General features: G+C 37.3%; 1 protein-coding gene across 25 annotated transcripts in view; it reads right to left on the bottom strand.

Annotated features, from left to right (window-relative positions):
* The window catches only part of RIMS1 (regulating synaptic membrane exocytosis 1), a 246029-nt gene that overhangs the window by 168120 nt on the left and 52887 nt on the right, over positions 1-25022 (bottom strand). Inside the window, exon 4 of one of the 25 annotated variants that reach the window (XM_017739265.1) lies at positions 3083-3136. The exons of 23 other annotated variants lie outside the window; for them this stretch is intronic. The gene's annotated coding sequence lies outside the window, so the exon portion shown is untranslated. Of the gene's footprint in view, positions 1-2196; positions 3022-3082; positions 3137-25022 lie in introns of those variants that run through there. One more of the 25 variants, XM_017739251.1, reaches the window with a different exon arrangement.

Genomic DNA, 25022 nt, shown 5'->3' on the forward strand with positions numbered 1-25022 from the left:
CGTTGTGATGCAGGGGGGGGTGGGGGTGTTTTTTTTCACTGGTGTGGAGCACTGGCAGGACAGACAAGCCCACCAGACTGTAAATAGGACATGTACCTCAGGGGGCAGTGTCCTGCCCGGCTGACTCCCAAGTTCCGTGGTCACAGAAAACTGACATAGGATTTCCTTGTAATTAAATTTTCTCACATTAAATAACTCAACATTATCCTGCAAATAAATTCGGCATGTACTGTGCATGATTTTAGCTAGACCTACAGCAACTACTTATCAGAGGTGCAAAGTAAAACCTAAAGAAATCTACTAAGAGAAAACTAAATGCACCAATGAAAAGAATGCGAAAGTACCGTATTTTGTACTACTTGGAAATTATCATCATTATCTCTTTGAGTTATAGCTGCAAATAATAAACAAACATGTGTCTCCGTAAATCACAATTAAGCTGTGTACACAGACTGTGGTGCTTAGGGTTTTTTTAAAAATTGGGGGTTTTAATTCCTTACACGCAGATATACAGGAGCACACACATTAAAGCAAGACTCTGTGTTTCAAGCCTGTATACTGTAGACACAGTCTTATGTACAGGAGCAACTCACCAGACAAAAATAAATGGTTAATCAAGACTAAAGAATGTGAAAATTTAAGAAAAAATTGAGACAAAGTAAAAAGCAGCTTTCAGAAAGAAGAAAAGATAGGCAAAATGCATGAAGGATATAGAAGAGAGAGGATTTTTGCCAGAAATAAAAAGAGAGATGAAAGAAAACAAAGCTGATTATTATTAAGGAAAATGGTAAAAAAAATCTCTTAATTTAATATGGAAAGTAATGGGTAAAATTGTAATGAGGCTAAGAAGGATGACAAAAGTTGGAAGGAAAAATATGCTTAAATTATTTTGTGTAAACACAGGAATGATGCAACAGTCACAAAATTATACAGCTCTGAAAATTAAAAAGAAGAGGAAAAACCCACTTCATGGAAATTGAAACAGGCCAAAGTTCTGGTACTGAGCTCTTTTACTCTCTGGCCTGTGGAGGAAGTGCATGACTTACAAGGCACAATGAAAACTTTAGGCATTTTACATATTTAAAGATTTATTTTAAGATTTATTTAAAACACCCTAGAATCGACTTTCTTTTTAGGGCTGAAAACTACATCAGAACTCCCAAAAGCATTTCTGCACTGTTTGACCAAACCACACAAAGAATACATCCAACTCTTTGCCCTCTGACCTTTATCAAAAGATGACTGTTATATTTCTACTATTTAAGACAGATAATAAAGTATCTACTAATAAATTAATTTAAAAAACCCTAACCTTAATCAAAAGCTACAATTATTCCAACAGGGGCATAAACGTATACCACAATGAAAACAAATAACACTCAGTGGGATAATAGAAACAGCATCTTTGACAAAGATAAATGCTAGACCTTTAACAAACAAAAAAAGCCCTCGATTCCAAAATATCCAATTTATTCCATCTAGTACACCTCACAAACCAGCAATTCAGTTTATTAGACTACCTGTTCTAAATAGAACAGACTTTTAATCTATCATATTATTATTACAGGTATTCAAAAAACCCAGCAAGGCTTTAAAATGCTTTTATAGGATCTGCCACAACTGTTAGCTCATTAGACAGCAAGAGTGTGCATGCAAATGTGTCTGTGTATAAAATCTATGTCAATGCTGTAAACCAAAGTCAGTAACAGAAAATGTCATTACCTGTATTTTATCAGTTTCCAAGAAAAGTTGAAAAAAGTGTTAATAAAAAAATTAATCAGCTAGAATTTGTTTAAAGGAAGGATAAGGAATACTAAACTAAAATTAAATTATCCTAATTAAATTACATACATGCGTATGTATGCAAGCCCAGTAACATACTTCCTTTACAACTTCATGTATTCAGTAATTTAAAATATGTCTAAATTATGTCATAAACTGCAAGAAAATACTGTTAATTTACATAATCACCTTTGATACGGTAATTAATTTAATGCAAAATATTACGAGATACAAACAAATAAGAGTAGCTAATGCACAAATAGACACCAAAAAATACAGAATACTGAAAGAAGAAATACTAGACAAGTAAATACAAACCCATTTTCTTACAGCTATTTTTAAACTCTGCATCTTGGACACAATACGTACCAATCACCATAGATTTCACATGTAGAAAATCTGTATTATACTCACACAGAAGCTATACTACCATCCCTGTTTTGGAATCTCTTCAGGAATTAAAAAATGCTACAGTTGCCTTGAGATATATTCAGTCCAAAAGGAAAAATAATAGAAGCTTTTCTTTAAGTGGAAAACAAAAATCAAAAACTGAGGTGACAGAAGAGTTTCAGTGACAAAACTGTATATTGAAAAACATTTTTAGAGAAGTATGTGGAGCAAGCAATTTAGCAGCATGCAGGAATTATATCCTGATTGAATATACTGGGATGTGGTCCAAACTAATCTAAACTAAAGCAGGTCTGTGTAATAACTTATCTTAACAATCCACAGATGTTAGGCAACCAAACAAATGCTCTGATGAAGGATTACAGTTCTCTAATGTGGCTTCTGGACCTCCACGCGATGCATCAGTAAAATGAAGAGTGTTAGATAATTTTACTCCAGCCTGTCACTTCAAAAATAGTTTCTGTTTACTCTCCTCTGGACAGTGAGCTCTGATCCAGTGCTACATTAAGTCATTCAGGACATCCAGAGTCTGTTTTTTGTTTCTGGGCTTGTTTCTGGTTTATTGCATCCTTGCACATGTCAATGCAATTCCACACATGAAGCTATTAAAGAGAACCAGTGAAAGGGTGTTCTTCATTCAAAGGGTTCATATGCATGGCTCTGGAAAAAGGTGCATTTTCACAGCATAGCAAAGGGTTCTGGGTTTTACTGCTACATAACAAGAAAAACCAGTGGCACACATAGGACTCAGCACAGGTGGGTCAACAGTTCCCACACAGATTCATGTGGAAACTTTACAGGCTGTGTGAAAACATGCTAGAAGGATCCCATGCTTGCCTTCATGTGGAATACAGAGTATTTCATTCACAGAAAAAATATTCCTCAAACTTACTCTTACAGGTACTGTTGAATGTGATCCACAATGAGGAGGAACAGTATTCCTGTACTAACACAACATGAAATTCCAACTTGAAAGAGCCCATAGTAAGTAATATATATAACTATACACACAGAAAAAGCATTTTCAGTTACAAAAATAAGAACAATTCTACATAATTACGTATTTCAAACCTGCATTTTAGAATGCAGAAAAAAGGCTTTTTTCAAATTCAAATTTGGGAACTTCCAAACATGCACTGGAAAGCTAAAGTCACATTGTGGGGGGGCAAAAATTTACCACATTTATATGACACATGCCAGGCAAAGCTCAGACTGAGGTCAGAGCAAGTTCCCCAAATCCTTCACCCAAGCCCGGATTCTGAGGAGGGTACATAAGGAGCGCACTGCTTTATGTTTCCTGAGTTTAGAAAATGCAATCCCACAGTTAGGCTGACTCCCATGCATCCTGCTTCACCCCTATGCAGCAAATCAGGTAACAAGTGTGCTAATAGAGCAGGCCACAAGCTATTCCTTACTGACCTTCACACTATCTTAATTATTTCCCTTCTGAAGGGTGTACACACAACATTTTTTAGGTTATTGATTTAATTTACATTCTTTCTATGCACTTTTGGAAGACACCAGTTATTTCAAACAGAACTAACTAGGTAGACCTTCTTCACTGCCTGAAGTACCATTAACTTCAGCAGAGCTCTGTCACCACCCTACAAGTCATCTCTTGAAAGTCAAAGGGAAGAAATGGTAACAATTAGCTCTTACAAAACTTTCATTCACAAAATTAAGTTAGATTATGTATCACTTAATGTTTCTGAGATAACATAAAAACATGCAGAAAACCGTGAAATTATTCTACAGCATTGCATTTATCTCTTTTGCTTTATCAAAATGATTTCTGTAATAAAATCCTAGCTAGTGTTGCAATTGCTTCACTCCAATAAATATAAATAAATGAAACTGAAAATCTACTTGAATACTTAAATTATCCCAAAATCTTAATAAGTAAACAACTCTGCCTTTCTAATGAAAGTGTGCTTTTGAGTCCAAGTTTCCATTAAATTCATTTTCCAAAATGGCAGCTGGGTTCATCCAATAGCTCCTGCTCAGCAAAAGGGAAGGTCTTCTCCCCAACTCCCTCCTCTCTTTTTCTCCTTTCTTCCTATCTGGGTTTGTTCTCTCCCTTTCTTGCTCACAGGAAGGTTCCCTGTGCCATATACTCGCTTGTATACTGTTCCTTGATTCTCAGGTTCTCCCAGGAGCCACTTGTATTTAAAAACATAGTAGAAACCTATCTGTATTTTCTTAAACTGCTTTCATACTCTGTCACATCTGGTTTTTTCCACGGAGGGAACGATGAGTAGTGAAATCATGTGACCAGAAACAGAGGCAAATGGGGATGAGGGTATGTTTTGCCTACAGCACTGTCTCACCATCTCCCATTAAATTACATCTTGAAATGACACCAATACTAGCACACTAGACTTGCACAGAAACATTTCTGAGCACTGAAGCCAAATGACACAAAATAGTCTGTATCTGTGCTAGGATCTCTGCTCTGCTTCAAAGCAAGGTGACTCCATACAAGTGGCTTCCTGGAGGTGCACCACAGAACACCCCAACTCTTCAACTCCCAGGAAAATTTGATAAGAAAGTAGTAAAGGCAGAAGACCAAGAGTTTGCCAAGCAGCTTTGTGTCAGTTTATTCACACTGATACTCTAAAACCTAGGAACAGTCCCAGATTACATTTAACTTGTTAGTAAAGAAGTAGCCTAGGATTTTTCAAATTCAAACTCTGATTTTTCTAAAGCCTCTCCTCTAGACTGAAGGATTCAACAGGACCATGCAATTCTCTGCTGCCCACCTCTCCAGTCATGGAGAGGACCACTTTGCCCATGCTGATGGTCATCAGACATACAGGGCTCAGCCATCTCAGGACAGTGACATTAAAGCCATTTTAGTGCTCTCTGTTCTTCCATTCCTGCGCAGAGCAGATTTTCTTCAGAACTTAGGTTTTCAGTTAGATATTTTTATTCCAGTTAGGCAAGAAAAGGAAGATTTTGCAGACAGATGATTGGGTTCTTCCCCCTTTTCTGCCCACACCCTACAATAATGTGTTACCCCACTGGACAAATGCAATAAAATTTTGCACAGGCATGCAAGTATTCAAATTATTATATTCTTAGAAGTTACATGAAACATGCAGTTCTATAAAAGCCCTATAAATATTTCATTAGTGCAATCTTTTTTGGTGTCACAGAATCAACATGGCAATTCAACCACAAGACATTCATAGCAAATGAGGCTGCACTGCTCACAGAACTACCTGTCACCTTAAAGTCTGAGGTGCCATTTACAAGCTTGACTGAGAGCTTTTCCAGGAGAGATGTTTAGAAGTCTGCCTTACCAGAATTTTCCACTTGCACAAGAGACTGCCCTTCCTACTCTTTTCCTGCTTGCCTTCCAGTTAACTGAGATGTTATGTTTTCCAATGAGATTCTATCTGTACAAATAAGGACTCAGGTAAGATGCCTAAATTGTTTCTGTCTACACAGAAATTACTATAGGCACTTCAGGTATTTAGGTTTCCAGCCAAAGAGAGTCCACTCACTTTCAAGTAGCATTTCAAGTGAAATAAAATAAAATCCTATGTCTAATGATAGACTAGTGCCTTTAGTGGTAAGTCAGCATATCCCACCTCGCTGCCCCAGGAGTTAGGTCCTATGTGCCAGCCATATGTGTCTTATGTACATTGGGCATCAAAAATGGCATCAGATGCCTACTTTTTAGGCAACTGAGTACACAACTCACGTACTTGTCCTAATCATATTCCTGGCCTAGGTTTCTAAACCCACAACTACAAACTGCCTATAGGAGGCAGCAAAGATGCTGCGGAACAGTGATTCAAGGAGTTAACATCAAAAGGGTATTTTGTGCTAGTTTTGTTGCCACTGATGTTAGCAACAGTGTTACTAGTAATTTTAAGATAAAAAAAAAAAAAAAAAAAAAACCTGACTTTCTTCACATGCCCTTCTGCCAAAATCTCTCAGCTACTGCTGCCAATCTTTCAGAAAGCTGCTGACAACTTACACAAAAATTAAAAATTATCTAGAATAATCCTGCAGCAAACTGAGTGTTGGAAGTTAGACACTTGGGCAGCTATGAAGTAACAATATGAAATACCATCTCTAAAACAGCACACAGCCAGGTTCCAGACACTATCACAATGTACTTCTCTGAGAATATCTTTGGAGTTCAAGGAAGAAAGCAAAATCGCTAGTGGTGAAGGCAGTAGTTGTATCTAAAAATTCACACCAGTACATTTACATACAGTAATTTAAATATTCTTCCCCGGCAAGTTCTTTTCGTAATCTGCTACACAAATAAATTAGTTAATACACCGTATCAAAAAAATACCACGAAGACTGCATTGTCCTAGTTATAGCTGTGATCTTCTAAAGCAAGACTATAGCTTTGGTCTCACTCCTCACAGATTAGTTTCTTTTTCAAATTTATTTTCCTTTCCTGAATTTCCTTTTGTTTCTTCTGATAACATAGCAGCCATGAAATGCTAGTCACATTTTCTGTAACATCAATCTTCATTTTTCATAGACCATTAAGGTACCCTAGAAATTATCTCACAGATAGTTTTTGTGTATTCTTCTAACTTTCTTTAAAAAAAAAACCTAAAAAGTTTTGTATATCTATTTGAACATTTGGCTGTCTTGATGAGCCATAGAAGCTGTACGCCTCTTAATCATGGTTTCCACAGTTACAGATACACACAGAACTCAAATATTTTTTTTTGCATAACAGAAATCTAACAAAAGGTAAATGGCATGAAACAGCTTTACAGTCAGGATTGACATAAAGTTTTAGCTGCTATTCATAAAACAGAGACAACTTGCCAGAAGCTTTTCCCTCCACTATACTTATATATTTACAAACTGCAGTAAAAATATAGAAATGCTCAGAACAAGACTGTCTTTAATCATGTATGGGAGTGTTCATCATTTCTGTGGGAGCTTGCACTACAACACCATTATTTACCTTTTTATTTTCTTCTTTTACATATTATACATATATATATAAAATTGTTTGTAAGAAAGCTCATGGAAAGGAAAGTGAGTGGATCAACCGGTGCAGATGATAGGGGAATTGATAGGTATGAAATAAATTTTGATTTTGTATTCTTAAACATACACAAAAAAATATTAAAAATACCGTTATGGATTCTACATCTTTGGAGACATTCAAAACCCAAAAGGACACAGTCCTGGCAACCTGATATACTTGGGCCTGCTCTAAGCAAGGATTTGGACTTGATGATCTCCAGAGGTGATCAAGAACTCTGTGATTTTGTCAAGAATAAAGCACTGAGAAATGGCCTTACTGTTCTTCAGTTATGTTACATACTTTACTGCTAGAAGGTCTATCTCTTTTTTGTCTCACTATCTACACAGGTTTCTGCCCTAAAGCAAACCATACATATAACCTGAAGTTCTGAGTGGACAGGCACTGTACTCACACGAGGGACTGTGGAAAGCCCACAGCACGCTGACCCATTTTCTTCCCAGAGTATGCGCCATGATGTGTGAACGTAGCTATGAACAGAGCTACTTCCTCTGCTATCCAAGAGCTTAAGATTACCTCTACCAAAAGCTGGTGGAGTGACTGAGTGCTTGAAAACTCCCAATATGATATAGTGAGAACCAAGTTGTCTTAAATTTATAGCATATCTGTATATATCTATACATCGCCAGAGATTTCAGAGATTAGGTGTCTCTATCCTGTGTTGAAATAAGGTGTGAACAGCATCCTCTCTAGGTGGCATCCCCTGTGATAGCATCCTCTCTAGGTGGCATCCCCTGTGATGGCATCCTCTCTAGGACTGAGAGGCTGTCTGCCTAAAACATCTGCATATGTGTTTGAGGTTCCCAACCTGTACAGCGTCTATCGCTGTTGAGTTAATCAGAGGAACATACTGGCCTTGACAGCCACCAGGAGCATAGGGTCACCAGGAGATCTGTTCTGGGCACCTCTGTCTGCAGAGGCAATTCAGGGGAAAGAAAAATGGACGCAGGAAACAAGCGAAGCTTACAGACACTGCTTGGATCCATAGGAAGAGACAGTGGAGCTGAGACTAACAGAGCACTATGAAGACATGATGCAAAAATTCAGGGGCTGTGAGGAAGAGGAGGATTGACTACTGGCTATGTAGATAGGGATAGAAGGCAACAGAGAATGGCTGGCAGTTCAGGAATACTCAGTGGGAATGGGCTGAATAAACAGCAGAGTGAGAATCATGTTAGGACAAAGATTTTTATGGATGGCATAACAAGCTGCCAAGGGAACATAAGGGAGCATGTGCAGCACATTTGGATCTGTCAGTTACAACAAGTGCCCAAAACCCTGTTTGGAAGAACAAAATGTTTGTGAGAAGAAAAAAGCATACTTTTGACATATTGCAGGATCATCTCATTGCAGTGATCTCTGCCATGCAGATTGACAGAAAACTTCTCTGACCACTTGGATTGATCATCTTTCCACTCGCAGAGAATCGCGATTTATGACTATGAACTCTGCTTAGACAGAATTTTCCTCTGTTCCCCACCAACTCCTATGCTGAGAAGTTCTGGCTGCTGAGTTTTGCTTAGAGTTCCCACACTCCCGAGTCCACAAAAAGCCTAGAATAAGGTTGCCAGAGCCTTGCAACCAGAACATGAAATTAGGCATCTAATTTCTGAGTGATACAGCAGGAGGAGAGTGGCATCAAACTTATGCTTCCTCCTGTGCCTGGGCAGCTCCACACACAGGCCTGGCTCACCACACTGTCTGGGACAGTCCTCCTGAGGCTGACCACAAAGATGTGGAACGGACTCTGATCTGTTACAGATACTTTTTTACATCATGTAGAGATAACAGTACTAAACATAATCCAGATAAACCTGGAAATGTAAGCTCTAACAAAATCATTACAAACCTCCACCAGGTTGATCCTGCATATTTTAACTTTTCTTAACAAAACAAAAGAAAGCTTTTAGTGAAAGAAAAGAAATTCTCAGTGAAAGAGTAAAATTCAAAAATGAATATCTGTGAAATATTTAGTTTTCAGAACGAAAAAAAAAAGGCACCATAGTGTAAATTTAGCTGGAGAGGACTTTCCATGCTTGGGGAATGTTGAGCATCATATGGTACCTTTAGTATTTTGGAACAATTACTACTGCCAATGAGGATTTTGACAAAGCACCAAATAGGATTATGCCCTATATGTGTTACATATATTCATGTTTCACCATCTATCCCAGACTGTCCCTTAAGTTTAAAGTTTTCTTCACACAAATAGAAATACTTAAGCCTGACTTTTTGATATGAATGTAAATGCATGGAATGCTTATAATTACAGAAAGCAGACTCTTCCCACTGATATCGTCACAGCAACTTCTTGTATGTTTAAAACAGCTGCTTTTAAAGGAAACATACACTTTATTTGTACATTTTACCTTACATGGACCAGCAACCTGATCTCCTCTTATGAAAAAGCTACCAGAGTATCCTGAGGAACCACAACATACTAAGAGTTGGCTCAACATCTGATTTGCAGTTACTCCCTTACCAAAAGGATGACATAGGTTTTTTGTCTTTTTGTTGTTTGGGTTTTTTTTTAATTTCGTCTTTGTTGATCCTACCTTCTGAGATGTCCATGGTCCTTTCTTTTAATTCTCCCACCTCTCGCTCCAGGTGCAGAGTCTGAGGCTAAGTTGATTAAGTCTGTGCTATCTGTGCTATCAAGCTCGAGCACAAAGGAATCTCAGTAAATCTGGGATGGAAGATTTGAGGAAGGGGAAGAGAGAATATCAGTGTTCTACAACAAATTTGAGTGGATATTTCAGATTTATTAAAAAAAAAACCAACTGGGGAAAACTATGGTTTTGGTAAGGAAAAGTGTAGATTTTTAGGAAAGCAAAGACTATGGGAGACTGAGAAAGGGTTAAAAAACTGTGGGTTTGAATATGGAAGATTTTAAAGATAAGGAAAAGGAAAATGGGGCAGGAAAATGCACTAGGAGTTTTGTGCCAGTGTAAGAATATTACAATTTTTTAACTGATCTAAATAGCACATTGCTGACAGCCAATTTACAGACTACACCGAGTATTAATATCAGAGGTTTACTGTTCTGAATTTGCAATACTACTGGCAGACCACACAGGAAAGAGGGAAGTTTCAATAAGGTAAAATGATGTAAAGCAGTGCAGAACAATACACTTGGAAAAATCAAACGGTAATGATATTTCATCATCCGATGAAGCTACTGTTACAAAAACAGGCTAGAATTTGAGATCAGAACTTTGCTAGATGATGAGAACCATTATGATCTTCTGCACTTACCTGTATATTCTCAGATATCTAATGAGGCTTTGTAATTCCTAAACAAATAAAAGGCATATAGTGCAGTGACAGTTTAAGGCTATTCAGGGAAGAGGCAACAGTTAAGGATATTTTGCCTCTTTATTATCTGAAATAGAGGGATGCCTACTCCATGGTGGTACAAATACAGGGACCATGAGCCACACTTGTGCTCACGTGCCTGCTCAACAGAAGCAAGCAATCTTTTTCATCAGGTAAGGGGTTTGTGTGTTGCAGGTTTCTGTGTGTGTCAGGACTTAAAAGAAATTTAATGGCCAGCTAGATCCCTTACATAAAAGAAAGAGAACCATGTCAGCAACTAAGGAGAGAACTTTCTTATTCCCTGCTTGGTAGAAGGTAGCCTTGCCATAGAAACAGCTTCCAGAGCTGGTGAGGTCCATCTACTATTGCCTAAACTTGAATCACCTTTCCTGCATGCTGATATTTGCTGTTCAGTATTCAGCCGTATTTGAAGTAGCTGAACACTAAACACAAACATGGAGTTTGCAGGAAGCAGGAGTACCTCTGATCACATGGTGTATCTGGAAAAAACAACTTTCAGATACATCAGCCTTCTGCTGGGCTCAAAGACTGTGCCCATTTTGTGAACTGACCAAGCTGTGTGATAAACATTCTATGCACAGTATTGTTCCTCTCAGTTTTGATTTGATCCTTGCATGTTCATGTGACTCTATCTTTGAGCTTTTTCAATTCAGATTATGTAATACAGCCAGGAGAATTATCTCAGCTAAACAAATCACCTTCAGTTATTTTAATCCAAAACAGACAGAATAGACAAATCAGACAATTTCACTCTCATCCATAGCCACAGGGAGAGGTTTTCTAGAAGATTTTATTTTAGCAGTATCTGCTCTTTCTAGAATATGAGTTTAATCATTCCTTTGTATTTCTCTCTAGTTTATAATTAATTTTAACTTCACACTGAAATCAGGTCAGTAGACTACATATTTCTAATGTTAGTACTGTTTTATTCTGGTTGTCTCTGTAAGTTTTAGGTGATTATACTAAAACCAGCAGTTTATCCCAGCTTAAATACGACTGGTTTACTGGAGGTCAGACTCTTCTGGCCCTGCTGTCTTTAATAACTTTCCTTTAACCACTTCAGTTCTTTAGACAAAAGAATGCAGGGAAGAAGGGAAGACTTGTGAGATGAGGTGGCCAAGAAGAAAGAATGTCCAAGAGAACAGGGACAAACAGAAAGGTTCAAACCAGGGTGAAGAGAAAAGATAAAGAGGGAACAACAATTTGAGGAAAAAAACTGAGAGACAGACAAAAGGGAGAAAGTGGGACAAATATCAGGGATTATGAGGACACTAGTGTGCTGGAAAAGCAACAAAATTGGATTGTTTTGTTATCACATAGCAAAAGTTATTGCATTTGGAACAGAGATGACACATGGACAAATAAAACTTACTTCAGAGACAACTCTACTTCCTTTCCTCAGTTTAGGGTTTTTTTTCTTTGGGATTGGGTTTTTTTCTTCAGAAAACAAAGAAGGCATTTAGGGATTCAGGGTTGTCTTTCTCTTTCAAGAAAAGTGCTTTTAGGTGAGTTTTACATCTCTTCAGGCATAATCAGGGCTTACCCTGCCTACTACATTACCAAGCCTACTACATTACCAAGCCTACTACACACACACACGTGCACTATGACAAACCACCTTACAAATGAGCTCACCAGGACTCTCAGTACACAGCAGAGAACAGCGTCAGATTGGATGTGAGACACTAAAGTTCTAAATGCAAACAAAGCACGTCCAGCAGCTTTTGTAATAACCTTGTGACACTGCAGCCTTATCTGCAAATCCTTCACTTTTTTTCCCCCTGCCTATTTTAAAGAAACAACCTATTCTGAAGTTTAACATTCAGCCACTAGAAGAGACCTCTATTTTTTTTTTTTTTTGTCCTGAGCACTAGTGATAAGAGTATTGCTACCCTTGTATGAATTTGCTGCTTGCAGACTATGATAGAGCTGAAAGGTTTAGGATCTGCACTGAATGTCCTGCTCTGCATAAGTCAGACTATAGTACCAAGTCCTCTGTATGATTTTAATGGCTGTCTTTCAAATTAAATCAAAGGAGAAGTGACTCTTCAGTTTCTAAATCTACATATGTTTATTTCTCATCCTCTCTAATACATAATTAGATTTAAGCATTTTATTTGCAAGAGTTGCTGAGACTATGCCATGTCACTTGCTGTGCAAGCACAAGGAACTTTTCTTTTTGAAACATTTATGGTATTTGCTAAATTTAGCCATCCCAAAATGCTTATTATACAGAAGCCTAAGAATTGCTGTATTCTATGTTAATCTTGAACAATGCTCTCTTTCCTTGCTGTTTGAAGCACAGGAATCATAGTTCTTAGCACTCATTTAATACAATAATACGTGACATTTTAATTGTAAAAGGAAATTACTGGGCAGCTAAAGTCAGCCATCCAGGAAGTTATCAGAAATAAAAAAGGAAATAAGATTGAGAGAGTACATACCTTTCAGCTATTCAGTAAGATAAATTGCTAAGAAATAGTAATTACCATTAAAATATATGCTGGACAGGTTATATACTTAAAAGGAAAGAAAAATAAAATCAAAACAGAAGCAAGGAGTAAAAGGTGATTTTCTTAGCCAAGAAAAATTGTGGTAGCTACATTTATAACATAAACATGGCAAAAAATAGAGCTTTTAGTTGGCAATGACCATCTAAGAAAACACTAAAATGCAGATTCCTACCAAACAAACTGAAGACCTTAACTGAGCGAAAGGGCACAGAGAACGCTATGTCAGACGAGTTTTGAGAAAACAGCCAACTTACAAGTAATATAAGGTGCTATACATCAGGAAGATCTTCTTGTCATAATTTAGCACCTCCAAAAGAGTGGCTTTTAAAAGTAAATGTTAAAATACTTAAACACCAAATGTGATCCTTCTGGGGCTAAAATAGAAAGACAGTCATTTTATGCTGATGGTAGTTTATGATTAGATCTGTGGCCATCATTTAACTCATTTTCATCCACTTGGTGTACACAAAGTTGCTTTCGTATGATTTTAATTTATGACACAATGTATGATGTAACAGTGAGATGCTAAATGCAGCATTGTTATCTACTAAATATTTAATTATAAATTAGCTTATGCAAAACAAAGCCTGTAACACTGCCTCAAAACTTGCCATGATATAGTTTCAAAATTTACTTGTAATCAGAAAAATTAACGGAAGTTGAGAACAAAATGAGAAATGAAAGCAAGTGAATAAGGATGATTGCAACCCATGTGCCACTGACTGTATAAAGGATCTTCTGCTTTTAAAAAAAGGACAGAAAATTAAGAAAACAGGGAAGTCTTCCAAAGTAATGTTTCAAAAATCTGCATCATATACCCTGAAAATAAGCTATTGTTTCGTGCATCAAATCCAAGGATTAAATCCAGTCAGTTCACTGAAGACAGCAGTAACTACAGGTACTTCTGGCCAAAGGAAAGGCAAGCTGATCCCATGACATGCAGAGCTACAAAAAGAAATAGCTAAGAAGGAAAGAGAAAATAGTCTGAGGACTAAGAAGGCTGCCTGCAGGGGGCAGGGCTGAAGCCATGTGGGGTGCAGGTGCCCCAGGACGGCAGCAGCAGGAGCTGCAGGGAGCCCCGGGCTGCTACGGCTGAGCCCACGGCTGAGGCGGGAGCGCCTCGGGAGCAGCGGGTTAAGAATGGCAAAAGCACGACACAGGCAGCGAGGAGTGAGGGGGAAAGCGTGAGAACCAGCCTTGCCAGCCCCAAGGTGAGGGAAGGCAGAGGGGAGGAAGTACTGCAGTCCCCTGAGCAGGGATTCCCCTACATCCTGTAGAGAAGACCATGCTGGGGAAGATTTTCCTGACAGAAGATGCAGGCCCTGGAGAATCCACATGGGAGCAGGTATTTTTCCTGAAAGACTGCAGCCCACTGAGGACTCCAAGCTGGAGGAAGAGGGAGCAACAGAGGGGAGCTATTATGGACTGGTCCCAGCCCATTCCTGATGCCCCTGTACCATGTGGCTGGACAAGGCAGAGGAGTTGGGAATGGAAGACTAAAGCTGACACTGGGAAGAAACGAGGAGCACGGAGGTATTTTAGGTTTTGTCTTTGCTTCTCACAATCCAACTCTAGTTTAGTTGGCAGTAAATGAAATTAACCTTCCCCAAGCTGAGTCTGTTTTACCCTTGGTGGTAGTCGGTGAACCAACTTCCTGTTTTTATGTCAGCCCATGAGCTTTTCCATCTTATATTCTCCCCTTATCCTGCTGGAGCCTCTAGCAGACAGACAAGGTCAGTCCACCACAAAAGCTTCTTTAACAAGACTTACAAGATGAAGAAATGCATAAATCTTGTATTTGTGAAACAAACTGCATAACAGTTTTACAAATAACTGAAAGCCCATCTACAGTCCTTGGAATCTTAACAGTTTCTCCCCAGTCTTCAATGGGAGAAAAAAATCATTTGGAAGCATTACAGCAGCAGCCAGATAGATTTATCAGCCTTCTTAATCAAATTTAACTTCGTCATAAACTTTCATATCAAGAGACTTAAAAATCAAGTTATTTTTCATGAAATTACAATCACTGAAATATTATTTTCTATTTATCATTGGGTCTTGCTAATAGAGGCCCAGATCTGTCAAGCTTTCAACTCTCTTTTCAATGGATAACTTGGAAATCTAGGCACATAGTCTGGAGAGAACTGTACGTAGCACTATTCAACAGCTATTGAGACTCCATAAAACTTTTGCTGCAATAACTTTTGATAGGGTACATCTCTCTCTGGCATTACAAAAGGAGCACAGTTTCTGAGAAACACATACTATATTAGCATAAGACTGCCTGCCAAACCTGCCTGAAACTTGGGTAGCCTCAAGCATTAGGCTTGCTCCTTGACTTGGCTGCATGGTTAACTGCACCTGCCTTTTGTATCCAATATCTGCCTATCACCTTTTTACAAAAAGAAGCAGTTTCTCCTAAGTCAACTAGACCAACTCAGTGTTTCTCCAATCACCATCTTACTCTCAAGAAGGCTAAAACATTCTATCCTTGATTAAGGGTTTTCATTCCCTTAGCTGACTTGATCTTTACGAAGCTGAGTACTCAGATGAACTCTACTATTCTCATTATCTGAAGATTGTGTACAGGAAATTTTTAACAAGAATTTATGACTGTCTCACTGCATGCTTACTGAGTTAAAAAAGGGTTTTGGTCTTCTCAGGCCTATGAATTATACTCAAGAAATGGAAAAGAGTTTACCAACACTAATAAGTATATCCTAAATAAAATATTGAAAATTTAAGTGTGGGTTAGTACAATTTTCAGTAACATCCAACATTTTATTGTCAGTGACTGTCTTTAATATGGGACAAAAAAGCAAAATTGAACTCTCTACAGTGGAATATATTCACAACTTTCCACATATCACAGACTGAATAAGACTGCATACCCTCTTTTAAGGAGGTCAGTTCATGTAGGAGACAAAAGGCTGAAAAAGATACCAGCTGGTGCATGAATTGTCAGGTTGCCTGTAGGGGAGAGAATGCGTAGGTTTGCACAGAAGATTCAGATGGAGCGTGTAGAGTTTCATTTGAAAGACTAAATATAGGTTTCTAAATGTGTCTACAGGCCATTGCTGCTATATGATTTCCTACTGTAGCTGATGAAAATCTGTTGTAGGATTCAACTGCCTCAACACTGGCATTCAGTTCTACCTTCAATGCCCTAACATTTCTAAAATATGAGTGCGGAGCTGTAAGGTATGAAATGGGTATTACCTGAGAGCCACCCTCACTGGGCAGCTGCTGGGAGCTACAGTAAAACTCTGCAGTACCTTATAGGGCACTGGATGACTTGGGGCTCTATTTTGCTAAGCAGGAACCACAGTTGAGAAAGATTCAGAGCTGATTTAGTCTAGTTCAGAGCAAGCTGAAGCACTCTGGGGTACACTGATCTCCCCTCATAAGTATAACAAAAGCATAAACCCAGCTCACATACAATGTAGGGGTTCTCATCTGGGACTGATTCCTACTCAGTCTGGCTGGTAAATGTATTGACTCAATCTCCTTTGGACGCTTCACCAGTCTCCTCTTTAACAGTCTACACAAGTGACCAAGAGGGCAGCTCCTCTAACACGAGCAATAGGCTCTACTAAACACTTGCTGGTTGATTAGGAAAACATCAGGTGTATGGAGTGAAGGGGTATAACCTGCAACACAGGGTATCACAGATGTGCTAGAGTATGGTTATATCTATGCTGAAAGCTTAGGGGGCAAAAAAACCCAAACCATAAAGTAGATGAAGTCTTCCTCAGTTTAATTCCCTTGTTGCTTTTTCTGCTGCATTAAACTTACATGGGCAAGAAGTTGCCTCTGTGGTCTCTTTACCCAACCACAAAGGCAGTGAGATGAGTCCCTGAAATAGTCTAGAAAAGCAGGTTTCTTTACAGCTAAAAGGACTGATCCAAATAATCCTGAGGGGTAAAGCTGTCAGGCTGACAAAGGTCTTGACAGCAGCTTGCTGACGAACTTGCAACTGCTCTCTCTCCATTTGTAGAAGCTATTGCTCAGAGAAGAAAAAATTAGAGAGAAAGATTAACTTTGCTGATGCATGCATACATGAGTTTTGACCACTTACCACATGTTGCAGAGATAAAAGTTACACTACCAGTATTAAAATCCCAGCAACATACAAAAATTTCCTCCAGTCATGACAACACAACCATCATTCCCATGCTCATCTATTTATACAGAGTCCCAGCAACATCTGCTCATCTCTATGATTCATCTGTACTTCTCAGTAATACTCAACTTTTTAGAATGCAATATCCCAAATAACTTTCCCAAAACTCACCATTAAAAAGGGTTTTGCTATGGGAACCTGCTTTTTATGGACAAGTTAATAACAAATCTAATAGATTATTGAGAAAGCAACATTTAATTCCAAAGATTCTATAAACCTGTTGCATGAAAATTAGTTGACAGGTGTTTTAGCTGGCATACTGAAATTGCAGAGTACACGATTAAACTTCAGCCTAAATAACATGCAGCATTTTAGAAACCTCAATCTGGATTAAAAAAATTATTAGGTTTTATCTGCTCTTTAAGGAAATGCAGATTACATTTTGTCCAGATTTTCACTTAACCTCTTACCAGTCATTAAACAACTGGTAACAGATATTTTATATCATTTTATAATCACAGTTTTGGGGAGAGATTTGATTCATCTCCACACAAAGGCTCACTTGCAGATGGGTCCTTTAATATTAAAGGAATTTGAAAAAACTCACAAAATGCTACAGAAACTTTGCCTGTGGATTTGCTTGCTTGAAATACACAGTTCTATCTTCAATTATGCTTAACAAAATCATGTACCTCAGGTATATGTATGACAAACTATCCTACATCCTCTCTAATTGCAGCACTGGAGATGTATAGACAGAAGCATCCATCCCTTAAGTAAAATTACAAAATGCTCCAGTATGCAAAGTATATAAAAACATAGATGGAAGTATCTTTTATCTAGGATATTGCATGGCTAAAAATACACTGAATTTTAATCCTGGATGAGGATTAAGGTCATTTATGATAAAAAAAGAAACAGCAACAGAGCACAGATTACATTTAGTCCTCATAATTACTTTGTTCTCTTGAAATTTTTTCAGCTACTTGTCAATTTCTCATAATGCATAATAGGTCATAAATCTTATAAAATCTCTCTTTGCGGTAAGATCTCTTTTTGGCTAAAATCTCCCTGGTCTTGGGGTGCCAGAATAGCCCAGGAATTCAGTTTACTAAATTTAGCTCTATTTAGCATTCCTTTGTTATTTTGTAAACTACTAAAACCAAACAATTGTGCCTCAGCAGTGTATATAACTATGAACATTTTAAATATTAGAAGTCATACTTAGTCCTAACCCCCACATACCATGTTAAAAATCCCATCACATAGAAGACTCTTACATGAATGAGAGCTACAGTGATTCAAGCTGAAAGACACAAATTGCAAGAAGAAATAAAATGATCAAGTAAAGAATTTGTTGGGCTTAAGGGGTACACACTGGGCTGTCAAATCAGCCTCAGCTTAAATGAATGCACTCTCACATGCCTGGTAGCTGGCAGCTGGTTTTTGTGTGACCACATGGAACAAAGGTATCCAGAGGCTGAAAAGGGGATTCAGTTAGTTTTGCCAAAAGCTCAAGTCTTTTAGGGAAGGATCATGCATGATTAGGAGATATCTTCCACTTTATGGGATCTTTTTACAAGAGGACTTTTCACAGATACCACAGCTGGGCACAGTTTGAAATAAGCAACATGATTCTAGATTGATCATCTTCTAGCAATAAAACCCAAGTACATCTAGGAAACAGACCACTGCTGGAAAAACTGACGGGGCATTGCTCAGATAAAAAAAAGTCCCATCAGGTGCTGCCACAGGACTACCAGCTCTGACTGACCTCTACTTGGACATCAGCAGTCAGCTCTGCTGGTGCACCATATCCCCTCAGGCATCCCACAGAGGAACACACTTCTTCAAGCCTCCAGAGCCTAAATACATCCCTGGACATCTGCAAGTTTGCTACTCTGTTCTCCCTCAATGTTTTTGAAGGAGGGAAAAAAAAAAGAAAAGAAAAAGTTCCTGCAGTCTCTAAAGCTAAGCTCTTTTTGGAGTATCACTCAGAAGAGATATCAACATTTCTTTCTTCAGGGTGAATGAGATGAAAGTTTAGGTGGTGTGAAATGTTTGTCTGCCTGGTATGTCTTTGTAAAGTGATCCCTTCTCTTTAGCCCTCCACAGCAGGGAGGGCTTCCACGTAATTCTTTTCCACACTTACAGATTATCTTTTTTGCATCCCAACTGAAATTGGGCATGACAAAACACAAACCCACCTCCCTTGGTTTGCCAATAGATGGCAAATGAAAATGCCAGTGGAGTTTTGGATTTTAAGATACCATAAAGGTAATAGCCCAATATTAATAGTAATGAGATTGGATTTGACTTCTTAGCAAGAGGTAACAATAAATTCAAAGCAATTCATATAATGAATTAAAGAACTTGAAAAAGTAGCACATTGTGGAAAATTAAGGCAATTAAATGTGCATAATACACTGAAAGGATGGAAGAACGGTTCCAAATAGGTATAGTGACCTCACAGCCAAAACTGCAGCTTGCTATCTACAGGTTTTGCAGGGATTTAAGACTGAGTTTGCTTTCTACTGATAGTAACATTACTGGAAACAGGTTGAAGTAATGAAGAACTGAAGGACTCATAAACAGATTCCTGGAGTGACTACGCTTTGAAAATTATCATCTACACAGACCAAACTAAGCAGATATCCTACCAGTAGCTAACCAACCCTATTCCCAGAAAATCTGGAAAAAATATAAAACTGAAATATTTACTGTAGAAGCCTTAAATATTTAGAAGACTTAATATTTATGAGAATGTTACTAATGACTCAGCAATAATGATTTGTTTATAAGAATAAAAGGTTCCTATTACAAGAGAAAGCCCTCATTAAAGAAGAAATGCTCCATTTAAAATTAGGATTTTAATTGTATGCATCACTATTATTACAGCTATCTAGAGCCATCTACATTTTTATGGCACAATTGCAAGCAAAAGGTGATCAAAGACTATCAATGTATTTCCAATCTATCAGAATTAATAAGTATAAGCAGTAAGATGTAGAAAGAAAATTTTATTTCATGCATATAAACATATAATTTTAGCAATTCTTTATTTGATAAATTTTTTTCACCCGATTTTATAAAATTGTGTATGTATTTTCACTAGTCAGAGATGATCAGAATTGTGTCTGGTTTAAACTGTTCATTTTTTCTTTTTACCTTACACCAGATATGCAACATTATCATATTAAATCTATAAGGTGATACTGGTTCATTTTCAAAACTGTATTCACTGGAGAGACAAGGATAAGAATCTACTATAAAGTTACAGTCTACAGGATCATATTGATTATATTAAGGTATATGAACACATCAAACAGAAACCAGGCCTTCCTCATGACTTCTTACTGTTGTGTTGCACCACTAGTATTTTCTTTCTTTATTATCCTCTTTCTACCTAAGGTGCACTGCATAAAAAAAATCTCAGATTTCAATTGTTCTAACTTACTTAACTGATTTGTCTTTTCAACATATATCTGCAGTTGAAACTAATTAACCAAAATTATCTTCCTTTACATAAGAACCTGAATCCCACCTCTTCACTTACAGATGTTTAGGGCATAGATGAATCATATTTGACAGAACAGTGAATAAAAATATTTCTATATTTTTACATTTTCTGAAACCAGAACTTAATAGAAAAGTGCAATAAAATCGTTTCAGCAAAGATCTAAATACTAACTCAAAGTATACTGCTGGACAAAAACAAAAAAAGGAAAAATAATTTCAACTTTTTTTTTTTCTGTCTTTGTAGTGAGACTGACCCAAGTCAGGTAGGAAGATGTTCTTCTTCAGTACTGACAGCATCTGGAAAAGCAGCCTTTGTCACAATGGAGTTCAACAGTGATCTCCCACACCTCAGATAGTATCTGAGCCAGTAGGATACACACTGTTTTTGGGAAAACCACTGGAAGGCTCTCCTGCTCCTGCTCCTCAGCTTTATATCATCAGCTTAATTGGACCAAACAGAATGTGAGATTGTGAGCATTAAAATAAAAATACTACATTGAAAGAAATGAAAAGCTCAAAGTTGATTTTGTAGCTTTGGTATTTCTTTCTCTCTGAACACTGAGCTGAAAAAAATCATCCTAGTGTTAGTACTCTTTCTAAAGGATTCTGTAAAATTCTGAAATTCATTTGTCCAAAGCTGTAAGTCACATAACTATTTCCTAACAGAACTTAATGAGATTTTGTGTAAGCCTATAATGTATATAGTTACAATAAGCAAACAAGTAACAAAAATGACATGAATTCTCCTTGAGTTTTTCACTGCTCACCCTGCAAGTCAAAAGACACATGAATGTGCCAAGCTGTAAGGACAAGCCCTGCCTGAGCACAGGGGTTTGGATCAGATGACCTCTGGAGACTCTCTTCAACCTCAACCCTTCTGGGATTCTGTGAGTGCTATGGCATAACATCTCTTTTTGTCAAGAAAAACTGGTACGTAAATAATAACTCCTCAGGTGATTTGAATACCTTGAATCATTAACAGATTTCAAAGGTCAAAAAACTGGGTTGCCCTGTACTTCCTGTATAAGGCTATGTAGCAGGATGTATGTATATGGTATGCATGTATGTTCAATTATGAAAAATCTATACAATATATGCTTATACATACATATACTAAATATATATATATGTATATATACACACACATGACATTAGACAAGAGGAGGTGGAATAAAGCTTCTCCTGAAAAGCCTAATTGACCTTTGCAATCCTTCTTTTGTTTGTTTGTTTTAATGCAAGATTTTGCAATGGAAGGAATTATTACACTCAAAGGTATTGCTGACATTCAAAATAATTCCCATAGTCTCAAATCAGTTAAATTGAAACAACAATACCAAAAATACAAGACTAAAAATAGGATAATATGGCAAGAAATAACACTGCAGTGGATTTAAAGTTTGGGGGGTTTTTTTAGGTGCCATTATACTACATGGAGTTTTCAGTATTTTTTATGTCAGGTATCCACAGATCTCTGTTACCCAGCTTGCATGACAACAGCAAGAACAGACATGATGGATTCAGGAGCCCTTTATCACAGGTTAAGAGAGAAGGTTGCAGTAGCAATATATTTTCTTGGTCACAAAGTGTAGAATCACACAACAAGTCACAATTTAAGAGGTTGGCAAACAGGTAAACTAAACCTGGGTAACTACAGAGCTTAATCAAGTGGTTACTGATTTAATGATGACTTAAAGGCTATGGTGGAAGAAAAACCCAGCTGTCTAGTGACTCTTCTACAGTCCCATCTGTAAATTAAGTAAGTCTGATCTGGTTAAATTCAGAGCATTACCATCACCTGCCTGCCTTTTTTTTTTTTTTTTTTTTTTTTTTTTAAATAAGAAGGAACCAATCATTTTTGCTAGCTGGACCCTATAAAAAGGGTATTTCAAGGCAAACATGTTTCCTCAGCAAACTTGGTGAAGAGCAAGCTAATTTTAAGGATTTCCTTAAAAATGTTATGCACTCACACTTGTTTGAAATGAACTAACTTCCCAGAAGTAGAGGACAGTGATCCACACCTTACTTGAAATAGAATTCCTCAGTTTCTTGCTGGCCTTTTTTTTTTTCTTTTCCTGCTAGAAGCAGCAGTTCCAGGGAGGCATTATTGAAAAGCTGTGCTTCTTTCATGATGCATATAAACCCCATATCTTTTGGGAAACAAATTACATTGAATGCTACAGAGAGAGAATTTATCTGCTATCAATTTGCAATTTGCTATGTAATTTTACGTCCTTCTGCTGGATTTTTTCTGTTTTGTTCTACAGCTGTGTTAGTCAGAGCATACATAAATTGGCCTTTTAATGGACAATTTGACCTAAGAGTTCTGTGAAAGGGATGTAAAAAAAAAATCATGACAATCCAGACATTTTGTTCTGACAATATTACCAACTTCTGTTAAAGCATTAGAACACAGCTGAATTTCATGGCATATGTGCTCAAGTTGGTAAGGCTTAAATTAGCAAGCCATTATGTAATCAAATTTTAAGCATAATTTAAAGGAACTAAATGACAAACACCCTGAAAAAAAACACCTGACATACAATTAAGGAAATGTTTCCAAGCTGTCTTTCTTTCAAAGTATAAATCACTGACATTATACTAAAATGAAAACAGTTTCAGTGAAAGCCAGATCATAAATACAACACTCTTCTGCACTGATTACCAACATTATTTTCTGCAACCACATCCTACTAAGTTCAGTGAATAAATTCTCATCTATCTATAATGCATTTTACATCTGGATTTCCTACCAGTTGTTCTTTACATATGTAAACAGAAAAGAGAAAGCAAACTGCTCTATTCTGCAGACCACAGGAAAATGGTGGCAAAATTTACTTTTATCATTTGCTACCAATTTTTTTCACTTTAAATTTGATAAAAAGTAGTAATTCTAATGAAAGCTGTACAACGGTAGACTGATTGCTATGGATAAATACATGGCTTAATCTGGACCATGGATTTTCCACCTAATTCTGTCAATGTCATAGAAATTTCACTTAGTTCAATACACCCACAGCACTTCACAAAATATTTGAATTTTGATCCAAAGAAACTGCATTTGCTCATTCATTTTTGTACCCTAAAATGTATCTCCTTTTCTAGAAGGAGAAAGAAACATGTATCAGGTGATCACAAAGGCAATACATATTTTTGCATTACCTAACTAAATACTGTGAAAAAGTTTTACATGAATGATGAAAGAAAAGAAGTTGTATTTTCAGTCATTTTTCTGCTTTACAAGGCTGTGGTACCACGGAATGAAAGAACAGAGAAAGTAGTAACAGCCAGGACATCAGGAGGACTGAGGCTGGGCCCTCCCCATTCCTTACCAAACCATGGAGAACAACCAGTTGGACATTTTGCTGACTTCTCCACTGCCCTAAAAACCAAAATATTTCACATCACATGGGAGAGTGAATGGAATAGAGAGAAGTAACTCAAACCCACTACCATTTTGGCAATTAAAATCTTGGTATACGGAGCATAACTAAAAGGATACGAAGTGAAAGTGTAGGCACTCTATAAGGAACTAAAACCACCTAGAACATTCTGCCAAATAAAAGCAAGTGGTCACTCCTGTCAGCTTTTTCTTAAAAAAAAAGAAACCTACCTGACTTTCTTCTGAAATGTTATCTCACATAAAACTGAATTAAACTCATTAAATGTTGTCTGCCTGCAACTGTATGAAAGGAGAGCAAACTCAGGTGGAAAGTGCAAAGAGCTAACCAATACTCAAAGAATATGAAAGAACCTAAACATATTTGGGTATGCATTTTGACATATTAGAACAAGAATCATTGAAATTCATGAAACTCATTAGCTACTAGAATATATCAGTTATCGCTAACTAATTTTTAAGTGTACTGGCATCATCTCTTGATCAGCCTAGGATGCCTAACAAAGAAACACTCACTACAAGGTGTTTTGGGATGTCCTTTATGATTTTAAATGAGGAGAGAACATATTAATTTCTCCCATATATATTTGAAAAAATCCTTAAAAAATATTTGGCACTTACTTGGAAAGGTCAAGAACAGCTTCAAAGCATTAAATTTTTAAAATATTTAGCTAGAAGCGAGAGCTGCAAGGACCTCTTAGGGATCTAACACATTGCCCTACAGCCACAAGCATCCACATCACATAAATCCTGTCCTAACCTCATTAAATTTAGCCTTTAAAGTTTTATTGGGGTATTTTTCTTTCCAATAAGCCACACTAAATAAATTCTCAAGGCTTTACTCTAATGACTGTAAACATCGTTTTTCAAGCCAGGAGTGTTTAGGGCCAAGTTATACCCATTTGGTCTCATGTA

Source organism: Corvus brachyrhynchos, unplaced genomic scaffold (genome assembly GCF_000691975.1).
Source record: "Corvus brachyrhynchos isolate BGI_N302 unplaced genomic scaffold, ASM69197v1 scaffold136, whole genome shotgun sequence".
Classification (NCBI taxonomy): Eukaryota; Metazoa; Chordata; class Aves; order Passeriformes; family Corvidae; genus Corvus; species Corvus brachyrhynchos.